This window comes from Canis lupus, chromosome 25 (genome assembly GCF_011100685.1).
Source record: "Canis lupus familiaris isolate Mischka breed German Shepherd chromosome 25, alternate assembly UU_Cfam_GSD_1.0, whole genome shotgun sequence".
NCBI classification, from domain to species: domain Eukaryota; kingdom Metazoa; phylum Chordata; class Mammalia; order Carnivora; family Canidae; genus Canis; species Canis lupus.
The window spans coordinates 48,749,774-48,771,804 of NC_049246.1; the positions used below are offsets into that span (position 1 = coordinate 48,749,774).

The 22,031-nt window shown below is 51.6% G+C and overlaps 2 long non-coding RNA genes across 4 annotated transcripts; one reads left to right on the forward strand and one right to left on the reverse strand.

The window, feature by feature from the left end:
- Positions 1-4,906: 4,906 nt before the first annotated feature.
- LOC111092354 lies at positions 4,907-18,410 on the reverse strand. 3 transcript variants are annotated; one of them, XR_005378896.1, is made up of 6 exons: positions 18,183-18,410; positions 17,345-17,748; positions 8,296-9,815; positions 8,057-8,206; positions 7,059-7,402; positions 4,907-5,529 (listed from the first exon to the last, which is right to left on the reverse strand). It is a non-coding gene; the product is annotated as an uncharacterized LOC111092354 (long non-coding RNA). The 3 variants fall into 3 exon arrangements; XR_005378894.1 differs by having other exon boundaries at positions 6,248-7,402; XR_005378895.1 differs by lacking the exon at positions 18,183-18,410 and adding an exon at positions 17,865-18,163 and having other exon boundaries at positions 6,248-7,402.
- Positions 12,554-16,902, forward strand: LOC111092355. The gene is made up of 3 exons (XR_005378897.1): positions 12,554-13,522; positions 13,792-13,909; positions 15,732-16,902. It is a non-coding gene; the product is annotated as an uncharacterized LOC111092355 (long non-coding RNA).
- Positions 18,411-22,031: the final 3,621 nt, after the last annotated feature.

Below are 22,031 nucleotides of genomic sequence, written 5' to 3' on the forward strand. Positions count from 1 at the left end.
GGAGGTGTGTGGTGTGTGTGAGGTGGAGGCGTGTGGTGTGCGTGAGGTGGAGGTGCGGTGTGCGTGAGGTGTGGTGTGCGTGAGGGGGAGGTGTGTGAGGTGTGCGCAGTGTGTGCGAGTGCGTGTGCGAGTGCGTGCGCCCAGCGCGGGCCGCAGGGCGGGCCAGTCCCCCGGGCGTCAGCGAGGAGTCGGGGAGCCGGGCTGGGACCCGGGGTCCGCTCCGCGGGTGGGCGCCGCTGCTCGCACGGCCGGCGTGTCGGGTGCCCTGGAAAAGCCGCCACGTGCCTATTTTTAAACCTTCAAAAAATGTGTCTCGTGTCATCATCGCTGTGAAGAAATAATTGCGAGAACCCTGGGGAAGCACCTTCCCGCCGCCCGGCCTCGGCCTCCTCGGGGCGAGATGGGGCCACAGCGGGGTCTCCGCCGAGGGGGCCGCGGCAGCCGCGCTGGAGGCCAAACCCGGGGGCTGGGGGGGGCCCAGGCGCCTGAGCTAAACCCCCGGACGGCCCGGCCGGCTCGCGCGCACTTCGACGGCAGCGCCTTCCGCGCGGGGCAGACGCCGCCCCGTTAGCACTTGGAAGTCACTCAAGCTAATGGGAGAGAACAGGTTAACTTCTCAGTATTTGGGGGGGGGGGGTCTGTATTCAAGCGCACAAAATTGGGTGTTGACTTGAGAGACAAAGTCCTTTTTTGCTAGATAATTTCTTTATATTTTATTTCTTCTAAGATTTTATGTATTTATTTGAGAGAGAAGAGCGCGGGAGAGGGAGAAGACTCGTCGCAGAGCAGGGAGCCCGACGGTGCAGGACTCGATCCCGGGACCTGAGACCTCAGGATCCCCTGAGATCATGACCGGACCCGAAGGCAGACGCTTCACCGACTGAGCCACCCAGTCGCTGAGATAGTTTCTTTTTATGATTTATCGGCACTTAACGTGAGGTCTACGGCCCTGACGCATTTTAAGAGCAGATACAGGAGAGCGCGCCGGAGGTCCCGTGTTGGGCGGCAGAGCGCGGGCACCTTCGCCCATCCGTTGGGGCCTCCCTTGTCCCAGGTGGTGGAGAATTTTTTGATATTTAGGTTTGACTTTGGAACGTGTGTAAGTACGTTTGAGGAAACGTGCACCTGATCTGGAAGTTTCCTTCGTGTGAGACAGTTGTGCTGCGAGGGAGCCAGAGAGAGCGCTCAGGTGGCCGCGCTTCCTCGCCGGGTCGCCGGTCCACAGGTGAGGCCAGCGGCTGGGATGGGAGCAAAGCCCACGTGGCCAGGGCGCGGCCGCCCCGTCTGGGTTCATGGCCCAGTGTCTGCACGTCACAGGGCGAGGCCGAGAAGCCAAATGCCGGCAGGTAATGTGCTCCGTTTGGATGATGAGCGGCAGATTTTTATAGCCTTGGCACGATTGAAGCTTCTTCTCAATAAACAGCTAAACAAAAAATAAAAGACTTTGGTTATTAGCTTCTTAGGGCGCCTTTAACAAATTGCCACAAACCAGGTGGCTTAAGGCGCAGGCCTTGTCCTCTCGGGGTTCTGGACGCCGGAAGCCGGGAAGTGGAGGCGCTGGCCGCGCTGCTCCGAAGCTCTGGGGGGCGTCCCTCCGGCCTCTCCTGGCCTCTGCTCTTTCGGGCACACCCGGGCCTGCCTTCGCTCGGGCTGCACACCCAGTCTCAGCTGGCTTCCTCCGTGTGTCCTGTGAGATTGGGCGCCCCGCCCCCCCCGATCCCCGGAATCCAGTAGAATTCATTTCGATTCAAAGAATTGTATCTGCAAAGACCCTGTTTCCAAATACGGTCACATTTTGAGGTTCCAGGTGAACACGAATTGGGGCCACGCCGTGCCATCCGGTGCAGTCGGCAAACTCAAGAGGGGGTGACGCCTCGGCCCTCCCCTTTGCACCGGCCATGACGGGGGACAACTTTGGAAACCAACAATGACCCGCCACAAAAGATGTTTCCAGAGCCCCCACCGGTCGGGGGGGCAGAGCGAGGCCAGAGGTCCCGGGGGCTCCGGGGAAAAACGCTCTGTTCCCAAAGCTAAACTGTGGGCCGTCGTTCCCACAGGCGATCTCAGTTCTGGGTTTGCGATTGATTGATTGATTGATTGATTGATTGATTGATTAGACAGAGAGCACAAGCAGGGGGAGCGGCAGGGAGGGGGAAGCAGGGAGCCCGATGCGGACTTGATCCCAGGACCCCGGGATCATGACCTGAGCCGAAGGCAGACCCTTCACTGCCTGAGCCCCCCAGGCGCCCCATGGGTTTGCCTTTTAAAGCCAAAACCAGGTCTGTGTGTGTGTGTCTGTGTGTGTGCGTGTGTGTCTTCACACCTGGGGGGTGGGTGTGCACATGTGGGTACCTGTGTGTCTCTGTGTCTCTCTGTGCACCCACGTGCGCACCTGTGTGCCGTAAGAGGAGGCCTCTGGCAGCCCCGTCCTGGGCCCTGGCCCCCTGCCCCCCAAGGCCAGGGAGGGCCCCGCGCTCGCCGCGGGCACAGTGGCTCTCAGCCGTCTGTCCCAATCCCTGGGCGCGGGGCCTCGCTAAGGACACGGTTGACACCTACAGGACCGGGTTTCTAGGATGCCTGGGACCCGTTCCTGGCATCCTGCTCTCAGGGCCGCAGCCTCCGGACACGGGCGGGCGGGAGGGAGGACGTCATCAGGCATCTGGCCGGCGGTCGCAGGAGGCCCATGTGCCGAGGTCGCGTCCAGGGACCAGAGGCCCCAGGGCTGTCGCACACAGCAGCAGCGGGCCGTGCTCAGCTGACGGATGGCGTGGAGCTCCTTGCCCCAACCCCCCCCAGGCTGCCCCTCACATCTGAGGATCCGCTCTGCGGGGGGGCGGGGGGGCAGGAGCCGAGGGGCTGCTCAGGCCCAGGGTGACCCAGGGTGACCCCGGCTGGGTCCCACGCTCTCTCTGCCCGCCCGCACCCGGTCCGTCCTCGGGAGTCTGCCCCACGCGCCACCACCCTCCCTGCGCCCTCACGGAGGTGCCCAGCCCGGCCGGAGGGACCCATGGGGCCAGGGAGGCTGGGCGAAGCTGCCACCCTCCTCTGGGCACCCCTGACGGTCCAGGGCGGGGAGCCCGCAGAGGGCCGGCCTGGTCACGTGGCGGGTGGGGGCCGGTTGTTCCCTGCATCCCGCGTCCCCGTCGTGGCCTCGCGCGGCTCTCCCTGCCACGGAGTCCCGTCCCCGCGGTCGTGCTGCGGCCTGGTCACCGCTCCTGGGGGTCCTACCGCACGACCTTCCCCAGGTGGGAGGGCCCGGGGAGGTGCTCACACATGCACTCACCCCTACTCACCCCACTCACCCCACCCCCACCCCCACCTGTACTCACCCACATCCCCACACTCACCTGTACACACTCACCCCCACCCCACACTCACCCCCACATATGCCACACCCATTCACACTTCTGCATGCATAGCCATGAACACACACTCACCCCTGCACACTCACCTGTACACACCCCACACCACTTACACTCATACAGTTGCACACACTCACACATTTACCCCCACCCTTACACTCACACAAACTCATTCACACACACCCTACACACTCACCTCCACACACTCGCCCCACCCCCACCCCCACATACTCCACGCAATCCTACTCATGCACACTCCCACACTCACTCCCATTCTGTCACACTCACATACATCCCCCACACTCCCACATCTACACACCCATACATTCACAGCCCCCACGCACTCACACACACATGCACACTCACACACTCATACACTACGCCCCAAATTGAGACAATCTTCCTTTCCTATTTTGTAACCTGCCTTTTTCAATTAACTATACTGTGAGAAAAATGTCTTAAGTATTTATTTTTAGGAAACTCTCGTCCCATCATCCGGATGTAATCTAACTGCTGTCCTCTGGCGTGGCCGCCGCGGCTGCTTCCACTTGTTTGCTCGCACAGATTAACCCTGGCTGGGTCCTTGCACGGCTCTGATTGTGTCTGTAAGTTCCGAGGAGGGAGACTACTGGGATAAACGATAAACCTGTAAGCCCTGCAGCGCAGCGCGTGTTTCTGACCCGTCCTCCGTGACGACTGTCCTGGCTCTGGCTTTTGACGAGCCCGAGGAAATTTCCTCTCGGAGGAGACTGGGTTTTCCTCCAGGAGTGCCAGGTGCCAGCCGGGGTCCCCAACCCCCCACCCCCAGCCCCAGCCCCCCCACAGTCTCTCCTCTGCCTGCCCCCTCCCTCCCCGCAGCCTCCCCCTGCCTCCCCACAGCACTCTCCTGTCTGCCAAGAGTCGCCCTTCACAGCCGCCTGCACTTTTACCCTGATGGGCTCATTATAGGAGCCACTCTGGGAACAGTACAAATTTGGCAAAGTGTATTTCCCAAGTCCTCTTCCCTTGGGTTTTTTTGGGGGAGGTTGACTTCCAACCAATTCTTTTTCTATGGATTTCCATGACAAAGGTCTGGAGAACGGGCCCTTTCGCCAGCTCCCGACACAAATAAAACTAATTAATCTTATTTTTCAGAGTAGAGCTGCTGTCAGCTTCCCCAGCCAGCTTAGTGGGGGTGGGATGAGTGGGGGTGAATGTGAGGGTGTGAGTGAGCGAGTGTGGGTGGGGTGTGGGGAAGCGTGGGAGCTAGTGTGTGATTGTGTATGAGTATGTGGGAGTGTGGGGTAAGTGTGTAAGGTGAGTGTGCAGGTGTGTGTGGGGGTGAGTGTGTACAGGTGAATGTGGGGGTGTAGGTGTGTACAGGTGAGTGTGGGGTGGGGGTGAGTGTGTACAGGTGAGTATGGGGTGGGGTGTGTATAGGTGAATGTGGGGTGACTGTACAGGTGAGTGTGGGGGTGTGGTTGAGTGTGTACAGGTGAGTGTGGGGGTGGAGGTGAGCATGTACAGGTGAGTGTGGGGGTGGGGTGAGTGTGTACAGGTGAGTGGGGTGTGGGTGAGTGTGTACAGGTGAGTGTGGGGTGGGGGTGAGTGGGGGTGAGTGCATGTGTGAGCACCTCCCCGGGCCCTCCCACCTGGGGAAGGTCGTGCGGTAGGACCCCCAGGAGCGGTGACCAGGCCACAGCACGACCGCGGGGACGGGACTCTGTGGCAGGGAGAGCCACGCGAGACCACAACGGGGACGCGGGCTGCTGGGAACGACCGGCCCGACCCACCGCGTGACTTTAACCGGCTTCTCCTTCTCTGTCTCCTGCACGGTTTTCCGTAGTTGGCAGGATGGCCTGGGGGTCACGCGCCCTGGCCCCGGCCCCGGGTGCTGCCGCAGCTCCGAGGGGGAGGCTGGTGGCCAGAGGCCTGGCGCGTGTGTCTGGGGAGCGGCGAGGGAGCTCGCGTGCAGGAGGACGACACGCAGTCATCGGGGCTCGAGAGGGTGCGAGGAAAGAGGCTTCAGGATGCTTTCTCTCCGGCTCCACAGAGAACACACTTAGGAAAGACCTCCGTCCCTTTCAAGGCGTCGTTGGAGGTGGCCTGGGATCTGGCTTTGGCCTGGTCTTGGGGGGGCCACGCCGACCCGCGAGGTTGCTGTCCTCTCGGATCGCGGAACCGCCACCTACAATGGGCGCCGGTTGAGGGCAGTGAGCAGCTTGTGCTCACCCCATCCCTCCGCCCTCCCCTCCCCACGCACACCAGCCCCATCCCTGAGCTGGGGGGGCCGCCCGAGGCCCGAGACACACACACCCGGACTATTTCTGGGGTGGGAGGCTGGCGGGGGTGCCCGAGGCCGGCGGCGATGGCACGTGGCCACTGCTTTTCATCCCGCGTATGACCCGTGGTGCCGCCACCCAATACCAGCACCTGCCCAGTCTGCCCAAGGGCACACAAGCAGGTCACCCAACTCTCCCCCTGCACCCCGTCCGCACAAGAAATAGTTCCACATTAAAAGAGAAAACCAAGCTGCCACCTGAGGCCATGGCACCACGCCCCAGGCCTCAGTTCCCGGCCCTGTGATGACTGGAGGTGCTGCAGGGGGTCGGTGTGCTCCACACACCACCAACATTTAACCTGGCCCTGATGATGCACGTTCGTGCAGGACCGGGGACCCCGGTGGCTGTGCCGACCGTGACAGCCCCCGTCTGGGTTCCTATCGTGTCTCTTGGTGTGGTCCCCACCCCACCACACAGAGGGCAGGAGGCGAGTCCAAGAGACAGGAGTGTGCTGATAGGAATAGGGAGCACTCAAGTGGGGACATTTGGGGATCCTCTCCCATTCCCGGGGCCCATTCTGGGGAGCACAGAGCGGGGCTCCTGTAAGGACCACAGACCCGGCACCTGGACAGCAGACAGGGCGCTGTCCCTCTCAGTCCTGGCGGCTGAAGTCCAAGGTCAAGGTGTCATCAGGCTTGGTTTCTCCACAGGCCTCTGTCCTTGGCCTGAGGATGGCCGTCTGCCCCTGTGTCCTCACGTGGTCCTCCCGCTGTGTGTGTCTGCGTCCCGTCTCCTCTTCTTACGAGGGCCCCGGCCACACGACATTGGGGCCCACCCCGGTGACCTCATTCCACCCTCACCACCTCCTTAACGACCCTGTCTCCAAATAGTGTCACATTCTGAGTTTCACTGAGGGTTCGAACTTCCCCCGGGACTGACCGGGGGCAGGGACCCGCTCGGCCCACAAGAGCCCCCCTCCGCCAACCCCTGAACAGCCCTCCGCCGGCGGCCGCTTGTGCAGCACACCTGAGCTGCAGGGTAAGGAAAGCGCTGGGACCCACCACGGGAATAGGAGAGCGAGGAGAGAGGCAGAAGGGAAACATCCCGTCCTGGCTGAGAGAGGACTCGAGACAATGTTAAAGGGACGGACGGGACTGCAGAGCCGGGCTGCTGCGAGCTGGGGGGGCCGGGGGGGTGGCTGCACGCCAGGCCAAGAAGGAACAGAGCCCCCCGACGCTCACGGACTTCCCTGTGCTCTGCTGGCCTGCACCTGCACCGGAGCTCCTGTCCATTTTGCAGATACAGAGACTGAGGCACGGAGAGGCGACAGCTCATGCCCAGCAGCTTATGCTCAAATGTCCCCAAATGTGGGTGCCGGAGCCAGGGCTTGAAGCCAGGGCCCTCTGACCCCCCAGACCTCCAATCTCCCACTCACCGGGGCTGCTCTCTTGGTCCCCCAGAGTGGAAAACTCAGGAACTGGGAGTCCGAGGAGGGCGAGGGCAGGGAGAGGTGGTCACCTCCAGCCGTGTGTGGGTCCAGGCAGGTCACAACGGGTGTTTACAACTCCAGGTGTCATAAGTCCGGGCAGGCTTCCCTCTGTTCATCCTCCAGACCAAGCCGTCCTGGGCCACCTCTGCCCCCGTGGGGTGCCCGACGCAGCAGCCTCCCAGGACTGATCCCTTCGGGAAGCCACCAGATGGAGACCCAGTTGGGGAGCCCCTGTCCTGTGCTCTGGTTCTCCACAGCTGGTGGGGTTCAGGGGCGGCTCTGGGTCTTGCCTGGGGGGAGAAAGTGGGCTGGAGGCTGGGGGTGGTCCCTAGAGTCCTCCACTCTACCCTTCCCCAGAGCCAACTGGAAGGGAGTGGGGTCTCTAAGGCCCCCACGGGCCTGACTCCTGCCTCTTGGCCTCAGGTGCCTTCAGGAAGGCTGTGGGACTGAGCCTTCCCCTGGGGCCACCGGGACGTCCCTCGCTCAGGACTGTCGCCTTGTGTTCCCAGGCAGAGCACCACAGACCCCGGGGCCTGCTGCCTCTCAGCTCCCACCGCTGCTGGGCTCACAGCCCTCAGCCTCGCCAAGGCTGCCGACAGCAAACCAGTCTTCCCAGCACCCTTCTCTCTCCCCAACCTCACTTTTTAATTAAAAAAAAAATTCTGGGTGCCTAGGGGGCCCAGTGGGTGAGTGTCTGCCTTTGACTCAGGTCATGACCCCGGGGTCCTGGGATCGAGTCCCACATCGGGCTCCCTGCGAGGAACCTGCTTCTCCCTCTGCCTGTGTCTCTGCCTCTCTCATGAATAAATAAAATCTTTAAAAACAAAATAAAATAAAAAAATTTTCAAAACTGGTCCCAGTATGGCAATGAATTCCTATTGCTGGGTTTGGAAGGAGGATTTTCTTAGTTCATAGTTTCTTTCCTCCTGATTTTTAAAAGGTACCTGCTTTCCAGGGGCGCCTTGGTGGCTCCCTTGGCTGAGGGCCCCCGACTCCTGATGTCAGCTCAGGTCATGAGCTCAAGGTCATGAGACAGCCTCTGCTTCTCCTGGGGCTCTGCGCTCAGAGATTCTCTCCCTCTGCCCCTCCCCCTGCTGGTGCAATAAATAAATAAATAAATAAATAAATAAATAAATAAGTAAGTAAAATCTTTAAAATAATAATAATAATAATAACTGCCTACTAGTTGTCAGGTCCTGGCCCAGGGAGAAGGTCACACACAACTGGAAGTGATTTTCTGGATTAAGAAGTAAATCGGACAGATGCCAACCCAGGCGGCTCCCGGTGCCTGGGGCGCCTTTCCCGGCCCCCTTTTCAGCCTGGAAGGCGCTGGGCTGTCACCGGCTGGGCTGGGTCCCGGAAGGCTCTGGAAAGAATGACGGGGGTGCAGCTGAGCCAGTGCCAGGAACCCGCGCCCCGGGAAGACCTTGCAGCAGGCGCTCGGCCAGCCGCTAGGGGCGCGCGCAAGTCAGAGGCCTCCAGGGGGGACCCAAGAGAGGAGGCTCCCAGCGGCAAGAGACAGGGCACCTGCCACCTGCCCAGCCCAAGACCGTCCTTCTTTCTCACACCACTCCCTCTCCTTTTCACACGGACAACACAGAATGGCCACAGAGCTCCCTAGTGCTCAAAACAGTGCCCGCACGTGTTTACTGAATTCATTCACTGTACGTAATAACTCCATGAACTGACTTCATCAGCCAATCCTCTTTTATTAAGCATTTAATTTGTTAGCAGTTTCCCTCAATTTTTTTTAAGATTTCATTTTTAAGTAATCTCTGGACCCAACGTGGGACTCGAACTCACAACCCCCAACTCAAGAATTGCATATTCCTCCCACTGAGCCAGCCAGGCACCCCTCCCTCCATTGCTTATTTTCATGCCAAATGCTATTTAAAAATAACTTCTTGGCCCCTCTCTTCCTCGGGGCTGCCTGCGGAGGGGGCAGCCATCTGTTACTGGGCGTCACGGCCGCCCTCAGACCTCTGGTGAAGCCCAGGATGGCTAAAAAGAGGACCAAGTGGTTCATCCGCAATAATCAGACATCCACATGTCGCAATGAAGTGCAACGGCAGCAACCCAGGGCACTGACAATAGGGTGCGCAGAAGATTCAGGGGCCACATCTTGATGCCCAACACTGGTTACGGGAGCAACAGGGAAACAAAGCCCGTGCTGCTCGGTGGCTTCTGGAAGTTGCCAGTCCACAGCGTCCAGGAGCTTGAGGTGCTGCTCTTTGCAACAGATCTCACTGTGCAGAGATTGTTCACAGCGTCTCCTCCAAGAACCACAAAGCCACTGTGGGAAGAGCAGCCCAGCTGGCCATCAGAGTCCCCATCCAATACCACGCTGCACAGCGAAGAAAATGAACAGACGGCTTATGTGCACATCATATTTGTGTTAATAAAACCATAAAACTACAATAAATACGGGCACCTCAGTGGCTCAGTTGGTGAAGCATCTGCCTTCGGCTCAGGTCATGATCCCGGGGTCCTGGGGTCTGCTCAGTGGGGAGTCTGCTTTTTCCTCTCCCTCTGCTGTTCCCCCTCCTTGTGCTCTCCTGCTCACTTGCTCTCAAATAAAAACATTATTTAAATTATAGAAGTAAACTAGACACTGTAGAAAATACCGGTAAACAAAATAAATAAGCATTAATTCTTACCATTCAGATAATTTTTAACATTAGTCTTCCAAACCGCAATTTATACCTAGAAACATAAATGGTAGATTTTTAAAAAATGGCTCATTCTGTTTTGTAAGTGACTTTTCCAATCTAAGAAAAGTCACTTTGAAAAATAATCACACACACACACACACACACACACACAACTACACAGTCTTTATCAGCTCCTAAAGGCAGTGGTTTTGTCTGTTTTGCTTATTGCTATATATAACGCTCTGATGGGCCCATCCTTATTTTCTTCCTTAAAAACAAGTGCTCAGAAATGGAATGTTTGGGGTAAAGGGATCCATAAATGTTCTTTCAATATTGCTAGATCCATTATGAGCGTGTGCATCCCTCCCACGCACCAGCACACACCAGAGTCTCTGCTTACTCACACTGCTGTTTGTGTTCCAGACATCTGATTACAGAGAAGCCAGCCTTCCCTCCTCTGGATTCTGGCTAGAGGTGTCTTCTTCACATTTCCGCACAGGCCCTTTGTCCATTAAGAAATTATTACACTCTACAATAGCACTCTGCTTGCACGATTTGATGGGATACACGTGTTCAGGGATGTATTTTCTGCACAAAAGGCTTCTATTTCCTTTTTGCATGTGTATTCATAAATGAGTCTGCAGTTTTTCTCTGGAGTATCCTCTTTTCAGGATTTTGTGAGCTATCAGGTTTTTGTGTTACCCTTGTAAAATGAACTGGAAAGCTTCCATCTTGTTCTACGCCCTGGAATGGTTTATAGAGCATGAGAAACCCAGAGAAGGAAAATGGTAGTGTATGAATAAACATGAAAAGATATATGACAAATATAAGTATAGAAAAGATGCCCTTTCTCAAAGCAATCAGGGAAATGCAAATTAAAGCAATAATGAAATACCTTTTTTCTTTTTTAAATATCATGCTGGCAAAATTTTAACAGTGGTAAAATCCAGGATGACAATATTAATGGAGATGTGAATAATTATAGGCTTTGGGGAGAACCTATTAAACTTTTCAAGTCACCATATAATCTGGAAATTCCACCCCGAGGGGTGTGTGTGTGTGTGTGTGTGTGTGTGTGTGTGTACTCAAGAGAGCAGAGAATGTATATCCTTGTAAATACCCGTGCATGAATGTTCATAACAGCATTATCCATAATAGCCTAGAAATGGAAACAATGCAAATGTTCAGCAAGTCGTGAATGGATAAACAAATGGGGCATAGCCATCCATTACCATGGACATTATTCACCCATAAAAAGGAACGAAGCACTAATTATCTGCTACAACGGAGACAAATCTTGAAGACGCGCTAAGAGAAAGAAGTCAGACACAAAAGGCCAAATGAAAAGGATTCATTTATATGCAACGTGCAGATAGGCCAATCCATAGAAACAGAAAGTAGATCAGTGGTTGTCAGGGGTTGGGGGAAAAGGCGAATGGGGAGCAGCTACGAGTGGGTGCAGGTTTCTATTGGGGGTTATAACACAAATGTTCTAGAATTGGTGGTGGTGGCTGCATAAAATTGGGGCTATACTAAAAGAAACTGAATTGGAAGGGCGCCTGGGTGACTCAGTTGGCTAAGCTGCTACCTTTGGCTCAGGTCATGATCTCAGGGTCCAGGGGTCAAGCCCTGCATCCGGCTCCCTGCTAAGCAGGGAGCCTGCTTCTCCCTCTCCCTCTGCCCCTTCCCCCTGCTTGTGTTCTCACTCTCAAATAAATAAATAAAATCTTTAAAAAAAAACAGAAAAGAAACTGAATTGGATACTTTAAAATGGTGGGTTTTATGTTAAGTGGATTGTATCTCAATTTTCAAAATTGCAAAAAAAGAAAAAAAGAGAGCTAATGGTAAAATAAAAGTCACTTGACAGTAGAGAAATCTGGCAAACAGCAGGACAGCCAGGTGGTCACTCTTAACGTCTTAAGTGCTAAGTCGTGTTGATAGCATGTACTGTCGATGTGACATGCCAAGAATGACACTTCACCTCTGTGGTCCTCCTCCCAAGAAACCACAGCCTCTGTCTAATCATGGGGAAAACACCAAGCAAATTCAAATTGAAGGTCATCCTACAAAATATATGACTGGTCATCCTCAAAACTGTCTAGGTCATCAAAAACAAGGAAAGTCTGAAAAACTATCCCGCCAAGAAGAGCCGCAGGAGACACGACAACTAAATTCATGTGGTGTCCTGGGTGGAATCCTGAATATAGAAAGGACATCAGGGGAAACTAAGGCAATCTGAACAAAGTAGAAACTTGAGTTATTGCTGATACGTAGTCGTATTGGCTCACTAATTGCCAGTACAGCACACTAACGTGGGATGTGAGGAACGTGGTTGACAGTGCGGGGAAGGTGGGAACTCTCTGCATCTCTTTGCAGCTGTTCTGTAAATCTCAAACTATTCTAAAATAAAAACATTTATTTTAAAAACTTAAAAACAGTGGCTGCCCATCTCCCACCCGTCTTTGTGAGTCAGTGTCCCTGTAGATTGTCAAATGAAAATATCCAACACAGCAATTCAAATCTGATGGCAAGAGATGATGGTGGAGGTGGTTCAAAGGAGAATGATTTAAATATCAAAGGGTTGAGAAAGGCACCGTGGAAAACTGATCAAATACGGCTGCAAAAATGATCCTCTTTCTTGGCTAAGTCGAACCAGCAGGGCAGGACATCGCATCAAGCTAGCTGTCCTCTGGGCTTCTGAAACCCCACCCCACCCCCCCCACCCCCTCACCCCCCCCCCACCCCCCCATCCCCCGTCAATACTTGATGGATTCTTTGTTCTAAGAATCAGCATGTGGCACCAGCCCTGGGAGAATGACGGGTCCTAGTTCCTGGAGCTAAACCTGCGACAGCCTGGCAGCCAGATCACTTGAAGCCATCCCAGGCTCCCTGTAGGAGGGACACCAGGGCCCCAAACCCCCACGGCTAAAGGATGGCTCCAGACTCTAAATATACAGCCAGTCACGACTTGAAGAAGAAAGACTTCGCTGTAGATTCTATAAAGGCTTTCTCTGGCTCTCTGGGGAGTGAGGGAACCTCCATAGTTACGAGTGAACCCCACCTGGGCCAGGGAAGAGACTGGACATATGTGTGTGTGTTGAGAGGGGAGGACGGGGTGGGGGGGAGATGGGAAGGGATGGAGCTGTCCATCCTATGCAAGTAGCAAGCAGATCTCTCTCTCTCCATCCCCCCCCTCCCTTTGTCTCCCCTTCTCTCTCTCTCTCTCTCTCTCTCTCTCTCTCTCTCTCTCTTTCCCTCCACCCCCACCCCAGCCTCTCCTCTAGGATGGAGAGAATCAGCTCTGAGATAGCCTGTTTCTGTGCTTTGGGAAATCCACTACCACCACCTTTGGTTACAAAAGCCTCAAAGCTGCTCCTGAAATATTTCTTGGAGCAAACTGGGCCGTTAGCCCGGCTGGCAGGAGCCTTACGGGTGCTGCGTCGGGCGGGCTCGGGTTTGGCTGAGCTGGAGCTGTGTTTGGGGTGTCTTGCTCTCCTCTCCCAGGTGAGGGTAGACGCGTTGGCTGTGTGCGCTCTGAGACAACCTTGACCTTGAACTGTGGTTCCTTCTGGAGGATCTTTGGAATGTGACTCCCGGGCAGGGCGAGGCCGGGAACACACAACCGCCCACACAGCCAACCAGGAAGCCACTAAAATGAATTGGCAGATGCATCAGTGCTGATAGGAATGGTCTCCACCACCTTCTGCTAAGTGAAAAGTACCTGACGGTGTGATCCCACGTGTCCACGGAGAGTTTCTAGTAGGTCAAGCCAGAAACTTAACAGAGGTTGCCTCGGGAGAAGGGTACTGAGGACTCGGTTAGGAAGGAAGCTTGTGTACCCTCTTGAACTGTGCGGATTTTGACTGCACTCGTGTGTTATATGTTTGTGTGTTACCTAACATTCGTGCCTTACCCTGTGATTTTTAATGGCTAACCTAACCAAACTGGGTCAAAGAGTTACGATAACAATCCTTTTCACACCAGCTAACTGTACTATAACATTCTAAACAAATATCTTTGTCTACAAGCCAGGTTCCAGCCCTGCCTCCCCCTGCGACTGCTGCTGCTGGGGCCAATCGTGGGTCCCTAGGTAGCCTATGGATTTTGACGTTCCGTGATTCCCCTTGCACCCCCAAGACACCCCAAGTAAGCACATAGCAGAACACAGGATAGCACGTTTACCACCTGAAGACAAGTCCCCTTCACTGCTGAAGACAATTTCTCCTCCCAAGGGAACTATGCTCCCGAGAGCCCCTGCACTAGTCATCTGCTGCTGTGTAGCCAACTACACGAACTCAGCAGTTTAAAACAACAGATGTGTCTTATCTGCCCAAGAGTCCAGGGACGGCCTGGCTGGGGCCTCTGAGGCCACAGGGTCTCGCAAGGCCATAACCCAGGGGTTGGGCAGGCTCACTCTCATCTGGAGGCTCAACTGGGGAAGGACCTGCTTCCCAGCTCATTCAGGCAGCTGTCAGATTCATCCTCTCTCAGCTGAGTGACTGAGGGCCCTGGCTGTGGCCTGAGGTCCCCCTCTGGTGCTTGCTAGGTTCCCTACTACGTGAACTCCCACAACACGGCTCCTTATCTTACCAAGCCAGCCAGGAGACTCTCTAGTGTGTTAGTGCGTGCTAGTAAGACGGAATGTGCTTGCTTGCTCTCTCTCTCTCTCTTTCTCTTTCTCTCTTTCTATATATGATAAGGTAATTATGAGAGTGACATCTCCTTACCTTTACCATATTCTGTTGGTTATAAGAAAGTCACAGGTCCACCACACTCGGGGTGGGGGGATTATGTATTACTAGGTTATGAACATGGGGCCATGCCTCAAGAGTCTATTCGTGCACCCAAGGGTCTGTCTACCAAATCCCCCAATGAGGAGATTTTGGAGCTGTCACCGGCAGGGCCCTTGGGCTAGAGTGGTAGGGTGCCACATTGCCAGGATCAGGGGAGCCTTATAGGGCTTGTGTCCTGCAGGCTCTCAGATTCCCAGTGGCTAGTCCAGAAAGACAAAGGTAAAGCCAAAGGCCATAACCCTAGGCAAAGCTTGGCCAGGTATGATTATGTATGACATTAATGGTAGCCCTTATTTGTGCAGTGCACACCTGCACAACTCTACACAGCAGCCCTGATTCACACCTGTGGATGAGAGCCTTCTTCTGGGCAAGATGTCACTGAGGATTAATATCTGGTGCAACTCTAGGTCCACCAACGAACCATATGTCTATGCAGCAGAGTTGACCTTACACTATACCCTCCTTCCCAGCTATTCCTTGATTTTTCTATTCCTCAAACACATCCAGAATGCTTGCAATATTTTCTCTGGAGTTTTGTTTTTGGGTTTTTTTTTTGGGGGGGGGGAGGGGTTTGGTTTTTTGTTTTGTTTTGTTTTTTGTTTTTTGTTTTTACTGCTTTCACCCGAGGCCATTTAAAGTTCCCATCTTTTGGGACTTGTTTGTTTTCCCACGATGCTGGGTGGTCTCTAGCAACAGAGTATCCAAGTCAGCTGGGGTTTCAGAGGAGACCCTGGTCCTTCAAGGGCAGTGACTGTCACAGCTAATTTGTCACAACAAATTCCCAGACATCTTTGGCACATCCCAAGACATAGAACAGAAGGTACTGAATTTCAGAATAGCTATCATTTATTTTGTGTCATTGCTAGCTCTTTTTTTTTTTTTTCTGAGAGAGAGAGAGAGAAAAATAGAGAGAGCACAAGTATGAGTGCAGGGAGGGGCAGAGGTAGGGGAGAGGGAATCCCAAGAAGGCTCCTCACGCAGCACAGAGCCCCACACCGGGCTTACACTTATGACCCGAAGTTCATGACCTGAGCCAAAATCAAGAGTCAGTTGCCCAACCTACTAAGCCACCCAGGCGCTCCTATTGTTTATTCTATAATTCATAATGCAATACCATCTGTTTATTGAGCACTTTCCATGTTTTACATATTTCACCCATTTGCTTCTTCTGACAGTCCCCTGAGGCAGGTACTACTATAATGATGCCCAACAGAAAGAAAAAAAGAAAACAACTGTGGATTGGAGCAGCTTAGTCCCCTGTCAACTAAAGGTCAAGCTGGGATGGCACGGTCTGCCTGGCACAGAAGCCTGGCTGTCACATGTGGGACACAGATACCTGTGAGGTGTAAGTGAGAATCCCTCACCTGGACCTGTCGGGGACATCCTCAGATTTCACTACTGTTCACAGTGCCTGTGTTGATGCTCGACCTGTGTCTCTCCAACACAATAAGTCAGCCATAGGAACTCGCTCCTACACACAGCCAGTCGTGAACCATGGAAAACCACAGGGAATGCCTTTAGCTTTCATGAATTAATGGTTCCTGCTTTGCATTTCCTTGTACGATGACAGTCTACCACTGCTTACTTCTCTTTGGCATGTGTGATGCCGAATGGAAACAGGCTCAGGAAAAAAGCAAACTAAACCTGGCCCTCAATTTCCCAAGCGAGATTTCCATCTTAGTTTTGCCTAAATGGACTCCTGGCCTTTCATAACTTTTGTGTGGTCGTCTTTGACCTGAAGACAGACATGCTGATGGCCGACAGGGCCGCCGCCACCATGCCCCCTCCTCTCCTCTGGCAGATTTCCTCCCCCTGGCCGTGGGGTGCTCTCCCTTTGGTCTACAAGCCCACTCAGTCCTTGGCTTCCACTCATCTGATTCCTCTCCCACTTTTGAGAAGGGAAAGGAAGACTCCCATAGAGAATCCCAAAATAGCAATTCCTTGAGCCTTGGCCTTAGAAAAGAAATGAATTCTGTGCTCAAAAATGTCTGCCTTGCCATATGTCCAGTCATAAAACCGGGCATCCCGAGGAGGGCTGTCTGTGCCTCCCAGAGCTATGGTTGGGAGCCAGTCCTCTCTTGGAGTGCTCTGGAAGTCTTCAGTCCTGCTCACCTCCCCACCTGCCACAGGGTGATGATTCCACACCTTCTACTCCCTTCTCTACTCCTCCACCTCACTCTCAGCTGATGGCCTTGCTTCCTATGATGCTGACAAACAGAAGGGAACTTCCACGTGCTCCACCCCTGCATGTGCCACATGCCCTGCCTCCTCGTCCTCCCCTCACAGATATACTATCCATGCTCCTCATCAAAGCTCCACCTCTCGTGTCAAGGACATCCCATAAAAAAAAAATAAAAAAAATAAAAATAAAAATAAATAAATAAATAAATAAAATAAAATAAAATAAAATAAAATAAAATAAAATAAAATAAAAAAAAGGACATCCCATAAGCAATGACCTTCTACCTCTCTCTGGTATCATAAGCATTTCTCTGTCTAATAGGATGATTCCTTCTAGCCTACAAACACACTATAAAACCTCTACTCTTAAAAAGACCTTCCTTTGAAAACCCCCTGGATCCCTCCAGGTACCTCATTCCTCTGCTATCCTTTAGAGTGAAATTCCTCAGAAATGTTATCTAAATGGCTGTCTCTGACTCCTTTTCTCCTGTCTTCTGTTTTCTCTTGAATCTGGTGAGGCAGGCTTTCATCCCCACCACTCTACCTGCAGGGGCACCAACGGCCTCCCTGATGTCAAACCCGGGGGCCAAGGCTCATGGCATCTCACCTGACCAATCAGACACCTCCAATGTGGTTCCACTCATCTCTGTGCACTTTCCTCCTTAGGCTTTTTGCCGTCACAGCCTCTTGTTTCTCCTGTTTCGTTGGTCACTCTGTCTCAGTCTTCTCTCCAGGGCCCTCCTCAGCTCACCACCTTCTAAACTTCGAAGTGATCTGCGGCTTGGTCTTTGGTCTTCTCTCAGATCCACACTCGGTGGTGATCTCAGCCATGCTTATGGATCTGCTGAAGACTTCCAAATCTGTTCTCCCAGTCTGGACTTCTTCCCTGAATTCCAGATAAGCCTGTCTAGCCATCTTCTCAACATTTCCACTTAGATGTTTGCTGAGCATCTCGGGATGCTTCTGGCCCTGGCCGACAAGTAGTAATAAGGACCTGATTTACACTGCTCCCTGGAACAACAGAAACAACAAAATCAGACAAAAATCTATGAAAGAATGGTTTTCAAGATATAGGACACCAGAAAACAGGACAGTGAGCTCTGAGAGGTGGGTAGAAAGGAGATTACCTGTGCCCTACACTGTCCTAGCTGTCTGCCTGGAGAGCTTCTGAGCTGCAGCCCAAGAAGAGGCACTGCAGCAGAGCCTGACAGATGCCCTGAGGCAAAGAGATGGAGCTGAGGGTCTGGGGTGACCATGGCAGCTGGCATTCTAGGGACAGAGCACCGGAGAGGAGTGGGCTGCACTGTGAGCGCTCCAGAGATCTGGAGGTGGGAGAGAGGCAGAGGGAGAGAGAGCCTGAGCAAAGCAGTGAGTGCTCAGCGCATGTGTGTGAGGAAACTACTTGCCAGAAGGATTAGAGCAAACAGCCGAGAGCTCACTTTCACCTGGGAGTAGCACCTGTTCCCGCCAGCAGGACTGGAAAGTTTCGACTCACAGACACAGCAGAGAGTACACAGAGGCTTTTGCTTAGAAGCAGAAATAATTAGCCCTAAACAGCACACTGTTCTGGTGCAACCAACACATCTTCAAAACAAGACCCAAAAGAATCAAACTGTTTCCAACTGACTCCGCTGCATCCCAGAACAAAGTTCAAGGACATTTATAGAAATACAGATAGCCAGCCACCCAAGCAAAAATTATCAGGTGCACAGAGAAACGGGAAAATATGACCCATGATGAGGACAAACACTAATCACTTCAAACTAATGGAGAGTTGACACAGATGTTAGAATTCACAGACAAGAACATTCGGGAAGTTATTATAATTGATGCTAGTAACCAACTTATCACCTCTCAGTCCCAAATTCACCCTTCAGTACCCACTCTGTGGGAATGGGGTGAATTCCTGTAAGCCTTTCCCTGGCAGTAAGCGCAATGATAAGCTCTCACAGCAGAGCACACTGGAAGGACATTTCAAGCAGAAGCGTTTCCCTACTGTGTCCAGCTGCTGCATGGTGGGTCAGTGGGATGGGTGTGAGAACACGTGGGTGTGAGAACCCAGCATGTGTGCCCAGAACCCATGATCCTCAATGCTCTTGAAGTCTGACCTGGTGACAATCTTCCTATGACCTTTCTGACACAGACATTACACACTCCAGGCCTCCTGCCTGCACCAGCACCCTGCTTACCTCTGCTCATCTCCATACCTAGCCCCCAACTGTGGCTCACCTCCATCTGCCTGCACAGGCCACCACTCCTTCCTCATGCCTATGTGCCTGAGCATTGGCTGATGGCCTATTCCCAGCCTGAAGTCTAGGGAATGGGTTTCTGCTAGCCCCAGTGGCTATAGACCAGGTCTGGCCAGGATGAACCAGTAGACTTCTCTGCTTTCCAGTGGGCTGTACCTACAACCTCTCTAATAAGGTCCAGACCCTGGCCTTGGAGAGGGTTCTCCTAGAGCCCTCTCCCTTAGCCCCAGAACACCGTACAGAGCCTTTTTGTATTTTATAATCATTCTTTTATCAGAATTTAATACCTCTTTATACTAAACTTTCCCTGTTTAAACCACTGGGTGTTTTATATATACTATTGAACACAGACTGTTATGTAACCAATTCCATATGTTCAAAAAGCAAAGTAGTGACATGGAAGATATTTTAAAAGACACAAATCAATGGGGTACCTGGGTGACTCAGCCAGTTAAGCATCCAACCCTTGATCTCAGCTCAGGTCTTGATCTGAGGGTCATGACTTCAAGCCCTATATTGGGCTCCATGTTGGGTGTGGAGCCTACTTTAGAAAAAAAAAAGACACATATAAAACTTTTACAGATGTAAATCACACTGTAGGAGATGGAAAATATACTGAATGGGATTCACGGCAGATTTGACACTGCAGAATAGATGATTAATGAACTTACAGACATAATAGAAACTATTCAAAATGAAACAAAGAGAGAAAAGATTTTTTTAAGATTTATTTATTTATTTATTTATTTATTTATTTATTTATTTGAGAGAGAGCACAGGGGAGGGAGGAGTAGGGTGGGAGGGAGAGAGTTTCAAGCAGACTCTGTGCTGAGTGCAGAACCCAATGAGAGGCTTGATCTTGACTCTGAGATCACTCACTATCCAAGTGCTGAAACCAAGAGTTAGACATTTAGCCAACTGCACCACCCAGGTGCCCCAGAAAAGAGAATTTTTTTAAATTTTATTTATTTATTCATGAGATACAGAGAGAGAGAGGCAGAGACAGAGGCAGAGGGAGAAGCAGGCTCCACACAGGGAGCCCGATGTGGGAATCTATCCTGGGACTCCAGGATCATGCCCTGGGCCAAAGGCAGGCGCTAAACCGCTGAGCCACCCAGGGATCCCCAGAAAAGAGAATTTTAAAAAGTGAGCATCAGTGTGCTGTTAGGTTACTTTAAGTAACCTAATATATGTATAATTGGAATCCAATGGAGGAGAGACCAGGGGACAGAAAAACTCTCTGAAAAAATAGCATCAATGTTTCCAGATTTTATTATAAATCCACATATCCATGCATCTCCACAAACTCCAATTACAAGAAACATGATCAAAACAAATGATAAAGAGAAAATCTTAAAAGCAGCCAGAGGGAAAAAAAGACATGTTACACCCAGAGAGAGAAAGGGATGAAGGCAAATTTTTTACCAGAGACAATGCAAGCAAGAAGATAGTGAGCAACATCATTAATGTACTGAACAAAAATATTGTCAACCTAGAATTTTGTGCCCAGAGGAAATATCTCCAAAGTGAAGGCAAAATAAACACATTTTCAGATACAGAAAAATTAAAATAAGTCATCACCGACACATCTACTCTATAAAAAAGGTTAAAGGAAGGACAATTATACCAATGGATTGGGTGTATGGACCTACACAAAGAAATAAAGAATGTTAGAAACAGTAATGATGTGGATAAATATATAAGATTTTTGCCTTGTTTTATGTATATATAATTTGCAGTTTTGCTACTTTAAAAAATCACACAGCTCATCCTTCTTCACTGAGAATTTGGAAAGTGGATATGAATCCCTATAGCTGTGACAGGGGAACTCTGTGTTAGTAGCTGGATGCTGACTGAGGATCCTGTGTATTATCTTACATTTTTAAATGTTTTAGGAGCCTTGATTTTTAATGGAATGGCCCTTTGTTGTTTTATGATCCCTTATTTAAAAGGGTCTGCCTCTGTTTTTAACTTCACAAGAAATTATAATAAAAGGTATTTTCTTTTAAAAATATATATATATATTTAGGCTATATTTTATAGCCTAATATATAGGCTATAATTATAAAATATATAACATAATAATATACTGTATTAATATAATGTATTATATAAAACTATATAACATGACATAAAATTATATAATTACATATTATAATACTAAAACATACAACATATGGTCATATAATCATATAATATAAAGATATATATCTTTACAGGTACCTGGATGGTTCAGTTGGTTAAGTATCCAACTCTTGATTTTGACTCAGGCCATGATCTCAGGGTTGTGAGATCAAGCCCCGAGCTGGGCTCCATGCTGGGCATGGAGTCTGCTTGAGATTCTCTCTCTCCCTCTGCCCCTCCCCCTCCTCTCTAAAAAAAAGACGTATATACATTTTTAAAATATTTTATTTATTTATTTATTTGAGAGAGAGAGAGAGAGAGAGATCACAAGCAGGGGGGAAAGGCAAAGGGAGAAGCAGAATCCCCACTGAGCAGAGAGCTCAATAAAGGACTCGATCCCAGAACACTGGGATCATGACCTGAGCCGAAGGCAGACACATAACCAACTGAGCCACCCGGCACCCACGATTTATATCTTTAAAATGTGATTTTCTATGTAAAAATCCCAAAGAATTGACAAAAAGACTCCTGGAACGAGTTAGTTGATAGCGAGATTGCAGGATGCCAGTTAATGTCCACGAGTCACTGCTCCCCTACAAGTGTTCTCACCGGGGAAGCTGCGGGACCCCAGGAGAACGCAGGCTGTGACCAGAGGATCTCACTGCCCCAAATGCCTGAAACAGCCCCACTGAAGTAGGTGGGGGATAAGGTGCTGACCTGAGTCACATTGGGCATGAGACTAGAAGTGAAGGCACATAGATTCTGGAAACCAACCAAGTCAACGGAAGGCAAATTCTCCCTGTTGAAATGAGAGTTCACACAGAAGCGAGAGGAAGAAGCTAGAACCCACCACGTGGTGGTGGGTCGGGCCGCACTATGAACTCATGCTCAGTCTAACATAAACTCAGATGGCTACAAATG